Source organism: Rhopalosiphum maidis, chromosome 3 (genome assembly GCF_003676215.2).
Source record: "Rhopalosiphum maidis isolate BTI-1 chromosome 3, ASM367621v3, whole genome shotgun sequence".
Lineage (NCBI taxonomy): Eukaryota > Metazoa > Arthropoda > Insecta > Hemiptera > Aphididae > Rhopalosiphum > Rhopalosiphum maidis.
Window position 1 is genome coordinate 69,948,471 of NC_040879.1, and position 11,203 is coordinate 69,959,673.

At 24.8% G+C, this 11,203-nt stretch overlaps 1 long non-coding RNA gene across 1 annotated transcript; it reads right to left on the reverse strand.

Annotated features, from left to right (window-relative positions):
• Positions 1-9,221: 9,221 nt before the first annotated feature.
• Positions 9,222-10,890, reverse strand: LOC113559055. Its single transcript, XR_003405812.1, has 5 exons — positions 10,759-10,890; positions 10,574-10,662; positions 10,283-10,500; positions 10,059-10,221; positions 9,222-9,351 (listed from the first exon to the last, which is right to left on the reverse strand). It is a non-coding gene; the product is annotated as an uncharacterized LOC113559055 (long non-coding RNA).
• Positions 10,891-11,203: the final 313 nt, after the last annotated feature.

Genomic DNA, 11,203 nt, shown 5'->3' on the forward strand with positions numbered 1-11,203 from the left:
GCTTATTTGTTATTAGACTCGAAATCGTCTGAAATGGCCGGTCCCGACGTATCCAAATACATTGTAAAATAAATCAGTTATAAGATTCACCACTTCATTTATAAGACTCAAATTTTGTAAAAAATAAACATTTTTGATTAAAATTTAGAAACAAATTCATGTTCAAAAATTACATATTTTTTGGGATTATTTGTGGTTTCATTTCATGCTTTTTAATGTGTGTATAATACACTGTATATACATAACATTTTATCGCATTTCACATTTTTCAACAATCATCGTTAGGTATTGTAATATGAGTACGAGAAATATATTTTCGAAATATTAGGTAATATTCCAAATAAACCAAAATTACAGCTTTTTTTTCATAAATAATAAATACACCATATAATCTTTTATAATTTTTTATTAATATGTAATAATTTTAATTATACATTTATTATGTATATATATATATATTAATTTTTTTATCAGAATTTTTAAATTAATTCAATAATAGATATGTAATATGTATTAAAATAAATTAAAATTAAAGCAAAATATATAGTAAAATAAAATTCATAAAAATGTAATACATTTTTTTACCACTTCACCTATAAGATTCACTCAGTTACAAGACTCGCTACTTTGTGCTGGTCCCAAAGTGAGTCTTTTAAGCGGCGTCCACTGTTTATTTAAATTTAAATTTAAAATTGTTTATCACCAATAATAATTGTTTGTTGTTTTCAGGGGCGTATTTAGGGGAGGAGCCCATTCACCGTATTTTATACTTTTTTTATGTACGTAAATTTGAAATTTTTATTTGTGCCCCCCCCCCACCACCATTTGACATTTATAAATGCGCCCCAGGTCGTTTTGACTAAACACTTGTGTAAGTTCCATTTTAAATAAAATATTACACGATACAACACGTACTAATAACCCAATTTGTGATAATCAGCCAGTGTGCACAGCTTACACTTCACAAATTGAAAAAATAATTTTTTTTTATATTAAGAATGTAATATTTTTACAACAAAATTTTTGATTGTATTAATTTAGTATTTCATAATATAATATTTTGTGAATTTTCTTCTAAGTTCAATAGGATTAATTAATCCGCAACACTACGGCCTCGCCGCGCTATAGTCCGCTATATCTAATGGCTAGTACCTATCATGTTCATTATGTACGCAGTTTGCACGTTGGCTCGCGGTTGTGTTTTTCTCATTTGTGTATGCAGGATGTTTTGCATACTCTATCGTCAGCCATTTATTTTTTGTTTATTAAATATAATATTGTGTTATCTATTTACGTAATATATATTAACAAACACGTAAAACATTGTGTCATTGTATGTTTCAAGCTAAATTTTAAGATGAGTATAGGGGGTGTGGGGGGCATAGCCCCCACGATTTTATTAACTTACTATTTCAATGTATACACTAAGCTGAAATCCACACTACTCCACTGTAATGAGCTAGGGTTCGGGATTTATAGCACTAAAATATGCGCTTAAATATGACCAGATAAACTTAGAAGTATGCACTAAAAATGAAAAAAAAGCACATAAAAATCATAAAAAAAGAAAAGATATTTCATATTTCATATAAAATAAAATATTGTAATTTAAATATTATATTATTAATTAATAAATTTCAAAAAATTAAAATGAAATCTTTAAAAATTAGGTTTTGAATGTTATGAAAAAAAATACACATTTATATTATAATATAGCTAAATATTTACTAAAAAATTGTTGTTATTAATAAAATGTTTACTTTATGATTGCATTGGACATTTGGACTATAAGGTGTTTTCGACGTTATCGAACTGGAAGGCTCTTCTATTATCGGTTAGAATGCACTTAAATGCCGAGAATGAACGTTCCACGCCGATGGAAGTTTACAAATAATTATTAAATTCTAGAAGGAGCTAATTAAGAGCTTATTGAGGGTGCTAAGAACCGTTAGAACTCCCAGGATTGGTAAATTAGGTCTCAAATAACCTTATCATGGTAAAATGGGTCACGGAAAAAATAGGTAGTAGCCATTAATTGAGTCCAGAAAAAAAAGATTATAGGTAAGTTAAGTTTCGAGAAAAAAATATATAAACTAAAATGTATTTGGTTTTTATAATATTATGTTCTAAATAAATAATATACTCGTATGGTATAAATATTGTATAAATAAAAATATATGTGTTTTTTTAATATCATGTAAATAAATAATATTTTGTATAAATAATTAAAAATTGAGTCCTGGGAAATAATGTGAGTACGTATTAATATCATGTTTAAATCATAAACATTTAACAAATTTTGATCTAATACAATATTATTAATATACAAGTATTTCGTCATTTTTCCCATCGTGTTTTTCTTTATTGAGCGCGCTCTGCTCTCTTACTGAGAGCAAATTTGGTAAAAACAATTTTATTAGCTGATGAATAAGATATGATTCTTAATTTAACTATATAAATATATACAGGGTGATTTTTTTTATCAAACAACACTCATTATTTCAAAAAGTATTAGCTTTTTTCAATTTTTAGTTTTATGCTTTTCTAAATCTATGTAAAATTTTATTTTTTTCATTCTTATATTTAATAGTGAAAACACTATCGACTTTTGATTTTTAAATGGCAACCTATATTTAAAATGACATAAAATAGTAGGAATATTTTTTTTATGAATTCTAACGTTCAAATTTTTATTTTTTGTTAATTCGTTAGCGAGATATAGCTTTTAAAAGTTAGGCGGTTTTCGGTTTTTATAATACTTCTTATTTCTGAAGACCAGTAGTCACATGGGTAATAAATAATAATAATAGGTACATATTTTCACTTGCAATAAACTCGTTATCGACTATTGTACAACACATAAAAATTTTTCGAACAAGTGCTTATCACTCTAAATAAATGGGTACTTTTTGTTTGTAAAGACTGCGGTACAGGTAAAATACGTGGACTAAGATATACCTTATATATATATATATACCTTTATATGGTCTGTAGTAAAATCAGAGAATCATATGACGTATGGAGAGATAACGAATATCAAAGACGGTAGAGAATAGAGATTGTGCACTGTGCACAGTTTTTGAACAATATAAATATATAATCCTTACATATTATATAATAACTCGATTAATTACACAGCAGCATTCTATTTATAGAATAAAATATTTAAATAGTTCAATCTACAACGATCCAACGAGCCTAGCCCCCCTGTATTTGTATTTAGCCCCCTTATAAGGTTTTACTTTATAGCCTCAATAAACCTTTAAATTATTTTTAACTTTAGTTTTTTAGCACTCTAGCCCCTGTAACTATTAAATCCTAGTTACGCCCATGTATACACGTCTAAGCTAACCTATTTTTAAATATTATCGTTCTGTATTTTTTTAGTGATATTAATTTGTATTATTTGTTAAAGTGTAATTCTGTGTAATAAAGTAAAAACAATAAAATACTACTAACAGTTAACACTATTAAATTATTGAAAGATATTAATTGTCTTCAAAACGATATAAAACATGTCTTTAAATAAATTTAATTACAAGATAATTAATACAATGAATTATAATATTGAAACACTATAACGAATTTGATCAATGCGGTAAATTAATTTTGGTCATTGTTTACTGTGTTTGTTCTACGTTAGTTTCCGTGAAACTTCCAAAATCACGCAGATTTTTATACAAATATGGAATAAAAGAAAATACTGGACAAGAGTGATCTGGATACCGACTTTTATATAACCTATACAATATAACATTTTATGTATACGACAATATTTTCAAAGATACGTGTTCTTATGATATTCCGCCGGCTACTGTTTATCCCCCTCTACCCTGTACATGTATTTTAAAATATATATTGTATAATAAGAATAAAATAATAATAATTGTATAATTCACAACTAAACTGTATATTCTAATTAATACGTGTATGTGATATATTATAAAATATTAAAATGTATATAGTCTAAATTGTATAAAATGATAATAATAATTGTATAATTCAAAATTAAAATATGTATTCTAATTAATATGTATATGTGAATATATTATAAAATATTAAAATGTATTTAGTCGTAACTGTATAAAATGACAGGTAATAATAGTTGTATAAAGTATAATTTAAAATTAAAATGTATAATCTAATTAATATAAATGTAACTACTTTTAGTAATATTTGGACACATGCATTAAATATAAGTGATCTTAGAAATTTTATTATCGTTCAAATCATTTGATAAATTTTTATACTTTGACTTTTTAGTTAAAAGCAATAGTAATAGCAATACGTACGGAATAAAATAAAATATATTGACTAGTATTATTTTTATTATTTTATACAATTTAGACTATACATTTTAATTTTTAATTATTATACAATTATTGTTATTATTATTATTTATTAATATATTTATATTATATAGTATATCATGTAAAACTGCATTTTTAAAATACATTTACAAATTACAAGGGAGGGATGAACATTAAATAGTAGCCAGCAGAATCGATATGCGCCCGTATTCACAAGCGTAATACTAATTTAAATGAAACTTAGCGTTAAATAAGTAGTTAAACAAAATACGTCATAAAAAAACTACTTATGATTACCATCACAATTATTATAATTTTTACCTATTTAACAACATTATATTAGAGAATAAATGTTTCAATATTTAATTATAGGTATTATGAATGTTGGCATATGACGTGTTTACTCTTTACGTTAGTAATGAAAGTAATAAAATAATTGAATTTTCAATCACAGAAAAGACGACTTAAATTAAATTAAATGTCAAATAAATTATATATTTTTTTGTTTAAAAGTTATAGGACATTATTTGGCATATTAGCATAGCACTAATAATAAGTAAACATTTATATTATCTTTTTTTTATTGGGAATACCCAACGGTTTGGTTCGATGAGAGTTTATTTTTGATTAAAGTATTTTCATGTTATGATATTGTTAACATAATGAAATCATGATAATAAAAATTTAAAATGATAAGATCTGTTTCATCTGATTTATTGTTAATCATAATATTACAGATACTATAGTGGCATAGTCCACGGTAGTTCGTATTCCGTATTCGTGTAGGTAGTAGACGGTACAAATTAAACCGCAAAGATATTAGTACCTTTGGTCGAACGATAACGATTTATAATTTGAACTACTGGTCTTTGCAAATAATAATTGTGTTCTAATCAATGTTTCACAGCCGTAATAACCTTTGGGACTAACACCTGAAAATCTTAAACCACCCAACTTTGAGCAGCTATAACTCGCGAACGGTTAAATGAAAAATAATAATTTGAACGTTAGAATTCATAAAAAAAATATCCGTACTATTTTATAAAATTTTAAGTATAGGTTCCATTTGAAAATCAAAAGTTGATAGTGATTTCACTATTAAATATAAGAGTGGAAAAAAAATATTTACATAGTTTTGGAAAAGCATAAAACTAAACTTTTTGAAAAATAAAATTTAAAAAAGTCAATACTTTTTGAAATAATGAGTGCTGTTTGATAAAAGAATCACCCTGTATATTAATGTAATACATTCACAATTACAATATATTATGTGATGTTTATATTTATATGTATAAAAATACTGCCAATATATTGAAAAATGTATGAAGTGTTCTTACTAAGAATATTCAATTTTTGAAAATAAAAATAAAAGTATTTTTATGTACGTATCATACATATTATCAAAACTAGATTTTTCCGGTGAAACTCGAAAACGCAAATCGTCTATTTTTTTTGATAGACTAAAAACGCAAATGCGTTTTGCGCTTTTGTAGTTTTGTATCTGAGCAGTGGTATAAAAGCGTAAAAATAAATTGTATCACCTGATGGCTGATACAATATTGTACCTACTTGTTACACTACAAGTTTCGCACCCATCAATTTACAATTTATCGAAGTGCTTAAAGAACAAAGATTTGGGCGCAGTGCACCGTTTTTGTAGTCGAATATTAAAGAGTATTTTGCGCCGGATTGATGGGTACCAAGATCGAGGTTATCTGACTTTTGGTTCAGGAGTTATGATTTTACGTGTGTTTTTTGTGCTTAGAAAATTACGTATTTACGTTTGTTTTGGATTTTAGGTTTTCATTCGATCACTACGAAATACGAGATTCTGATCTTTTGACGTATTTTTATTCAAAAAGGGTCTATGGTTGATGTGCGTAAGACCATTATTTCGCACGTAATCGGAGTAACAAAAAGTTGAAAAACGTATTACGTGATTTTTCGTATAACTATACGTTTTATTATGGTATATATGTCAGTTTAACATTTTAAGTAATAATTTTTTTAAACTTTTTTTTCGTATTTATAGTAGACATATAGCTCGTTATTTATTAATGTACATCGATAGATTTATAAAAATAAAATAATAAAATCTATACATAATATATAAATTCAATTCACTCTTTGAGCATTTTGAACCAACAACACAAAATTGGAACAAAGGCTGTACGTAAATTTTGATATATTCTGTATCCACAAATGACCACAATAACATTTTTTTTTTTTTATAACATAACATATAATAATATATGTTATTTATATGTTTAAATTATAATAATAAAAACTTTTTGTAAATATTATTCCATGGTGTTTTGAACTTTTTTTGGATATCTAATAAACGTATATTAACAACCATAATGGTAAGTCTATTAATTACAAAATATCAATGTCTAATGTACGTCCATAAAAATCCATTGTGGTTTATCTACCAGTTACTTTCTATGAATATCTAATGGATATCTACATAATGTCACAAATGTACTGGATATAAAATGGATATTTGGTATGTCTAATATATATCCATTGAATGAGTAGTTGTGTTATGTGGGACCGGTTAGAAGTTTACTAAAAAATTCAATCAAATGGACGAAAAACTACAAATCACAGTTATAAAGTAAACTCTTATATAAAAGCTTGAAACTCGTATTTAGAAAAAAAATGTCCTGGTTAGATTATTTAAAACTGCGGGATTCATTAAAGTTCAAACTTAATTTTAAGATATTCATTATAATTGTTATACTAATAACTACTAATATGTCATTCAAATTTTAAATTTTTTACTCATTTTAATATTACATTAATTTAATATAAAACCTTAATTAACAACTATACGATTTTGATAAAATACACTTAATTTTTGTAAAATTTATTTGGGCTTATAGATTTTTTTTTTTTTACATCTATAGAATATTTATTTTTGCGATTTTGGGTTGTGTTTGGGTCATATTTTGTGATTATGAGCTATTACAGTCGGTTTTTTTTATCACAAATGTCTTAGCAATGTATACGTAATCGCTTAGATAACTTCCAAATTCTTAGACATTAAGTATAGGAACTATCCATTCGTAATTATATTATCGTTAGCCAAAGGACCTTAATAATCAGTATCAGTCACGGTAGCTTATAAATGTGCGTAATATAAATTGAAGAATAATTATAATTTTAAATTAATTAGAAAATACCTTAAATCTGAACATATCATTGTTTTATGCGTAGATTTGTTATTTGTATGAATAAATATCATCATTATTATAATTATATATAACTATATTGTATACAGAGATTTAATATTAAATTAATATTAATTTTTATTAACCTAAGTCCGGGGACAAAAAATCCGCTTTAAAAAAAGTTGGACAAAAAGTACGGATTCAATTTTTATAGTCGGATAAAATGTCCGAGCACGTTTTTAGTGTCAGACTAGGAGTAACGGATTTGAATATTAGTACACTATGAAGTGTTTTAAATTTTAATAAGTATTAAATTTGCTCTTTTATGAACATTTAAATTATTTGATTATTATTATTGTTGCTATATTATAGAGTCATATTTCGTTGTATCCACAGTTATTTTTTTCATTTATAAAATATAAACGTATACAATTCAATAACTATAGTGACTACTCTGAAGGAGATCGAAATAAGTTGATGTCAACGTATTCGTATATTATTGTTATTTTATATCATTTTTAATTTTATTTTCACAAAACATCGACTGAATTGAATACAAATTTAGAACCTCCATATGCTGTATAGTGTATAGAATAGATTTAGAGTGTACCTACGTATTCTGTGGAGACCAAGTAGATAATTTTGGCCTCTTATCTACCACTCGGATAATAATAGTTTCACAAATCACTAACTTTGAAATTTGTTTAGCATTCACCGACCTATAAGTCAAGACTGTAATATTCGTATTATAGCCTATAACAATTTAACTTTTATACTTTGTACATGTTAGTTAATAGAATCCACACTACTGAGAATAGAAAAACAATAAAGATAGTTGTTGAAAAAATATTAAATCAAATATTAGTTATGAAGCGTTTTACGGAAAACGATATTTTAATCAAATGCATTAAAAACTGATTTTTAGATTATCAATTGTCATTTATATTAATTGTCTGCTGAACAAACTATTGATATGACTTTTTAGTTTATACTATTGATTCAATCTAGTTTATTCAATGCTATAATAATTTAACCGTACAAATATTTATTTAATAATGATTAAAAAGGTAAGTAAGTGCATCAAGTGAGACGTGGGTACCGCTCTGCTATACATTGGATATCAAATGGGTCACTTTTATGTGTACTCATGTTAAATTTGAATTCAATGATATATCATTGTAGGTATACGAAAAAAAATTCTGATAGGAGATGGTCTAACAGTTTATATTAGCAAGTGATATGTCTATATGACAAGGCTATTAAATTAATTGATTTTACTTTTAGAATCATAGTAGAATAATATGATTTTTTCCAAAAATATTGCATTTATATTATTATTAGTATTTAATACATTATACAATTATTTATATTAATTCCATATTATATTAAATTACATGACTTAACATTTAATAATATCTATCGGTAAATACCATAAAATAACAAAACACATTATAATATATGTTGTTATTATTATTAATATTACTATATTAGATAATATTTTAAAATAAATCAAAAAAGTTATGTATATAAGACGACGTATAGTGACATTCATAATAATATAAAATAGGTACTTAAAAGTTTAAATTGGGTATGACAAATAATGTTTTTTATTATAAATTAATTATTTTTATATCTTAACATTAAAAAAAAACATAATTTACAACATAATTACTTAAAGTATATGAAAAATAAAATTGAAAATTTAGCTACCTAATATATACTGGAATACAATGAATTAACCTAACCTAACCAAAACAATTCTGCAAGATTGTACATATAGGTACATGTATTTTTTTTTGTTCAATAATTGATTCACAATTAATAAATCTTGTATCTTGGAGCTTGTTGAAAATAAGAATAGTATAATTCTGAAAAAAAAATTAAATTAAGTTCATAAATAAAATGGTAAATGCATACAATATTTGATAATTCATATGAGTAAAATTAGTTCACAAAAAAAGAATAATAAACAATAAATATATGTAAGCTAAATAAAAACAGTTCATATTTACAGGCACTTTGTCTAATGAACCTTAATAATGAATAGATCAAATTTTACAAGAGAGAATCAGTCTGGAATTATTTATAAAAATAGATAATACTAACGAGGATAACAATTAGCATAGAAATAATGTGAATTTTATTTAATTCATCTCTAGTGAAAAAAATATTTATACTGTTATTGATATAAAAAATGTAAATAGGTAGTTATAAGTTAAGAATAAAAGTCATTGAAATTGAATAATATATAATGTTAAATCAAATATTTTCATTCACATAATCTAACAGAATGTTTCTGAAAATGAAAAATATTCAAAAATAAATTGATTTTTTCCTATAATTGCACAACACATTTTGTAAACTAGGTTCGACTTGATTGCTGCTACTTAAAAAAAAAAATTGAATAACCGATTATAATTAAACAGGGATGATGCTCAATTGCCTATAACTATAAAAATATTATAGTACTCGAGAAAATCGCAAAAAAATATTTACATACATTTTGTATGTAAATAATAATAATAATTATAATAAAATTATTTATTGTTAACTATTCGAATTGAAAATAACTTACATGTATAAGCTTAAAACAAATGTATCAAGTACTGCTGATGAATGAAATATAATATTGACAATGTTATAGATTGTCATATTATACACCATGGTATATTGGAGAACCAAGTAATGTATCATAACCTTCGATCTCGCTTATGAATTTCACCAGTAAATTATTATTACTATAATAACAAAAAGATAAATTAAAAAATGGCTTATTTAATTTAATTTGTTGCAGTTTACCTAATTGTTCTTATGGAAAACACTTGGATAATTGAAATCGAATTAGTGGTTCACTTAACGATACCACACAACCAAAAATCTTCGTTAAATAAGATTGCCATGTGTATCGTGAGTTTGCTAAACAAACTTCTTCTATGATTCGCGGTCGTAGCAATATACATGTCTGGTATTTCAAGTTTAGTACTCAATACATACAATTCAAATTGCAGAAATACTAGCTAAAATAATAAATAAATGCTTAGTTGATGTCTTATAGTTCATATAAAATATTGATTGTGAAACATTACAAACCACTCAATAATGATGCAAAAGCATTAAACAAAGTGTAATTTCCTTCAGTCTATGAAAAGTAGCAGTAGTTAGAAGAATGACTGGAACATCTGCAACGAGTTTAATAGTGAAAGTGATTAATAATAATATTATTATGTATTCGACAAATGAATTCCATATTCAAAAAGTATGTCAATTATTCTTACCGTGTTGATGACCATTGATATACAATTTGGATTGTAAAATTGATGTTAGCAGTTTGCGAACAATAGTTTTGATAAATGATAATGTTACAAATAATTACATGGATCTGATAACAGCACATAATTCAAATACTTTATATGATATAACACATTTTTTATTTAAACTTCACTGGACAATATATATATTTTAAACAAAACTCATTTTTGTAATTAATTTAAAAAACAAAAACCATTGGATTTTAGTATGTTTATCAGTATATTTAATTGCAATTTAGAATGATTAGACGGATCAGATAGATTTTATGTCTCTTATTGTCAAAAGAATGGTTATGATTGTGCGTACTGCGTACCGTAACTGTGGAGGTACTTGTCGAGATTTACTATATTTAACTTTTTTATAAAAATAGATTAATTTGAATATTTTATTATATTGATTTTAATATAAAGA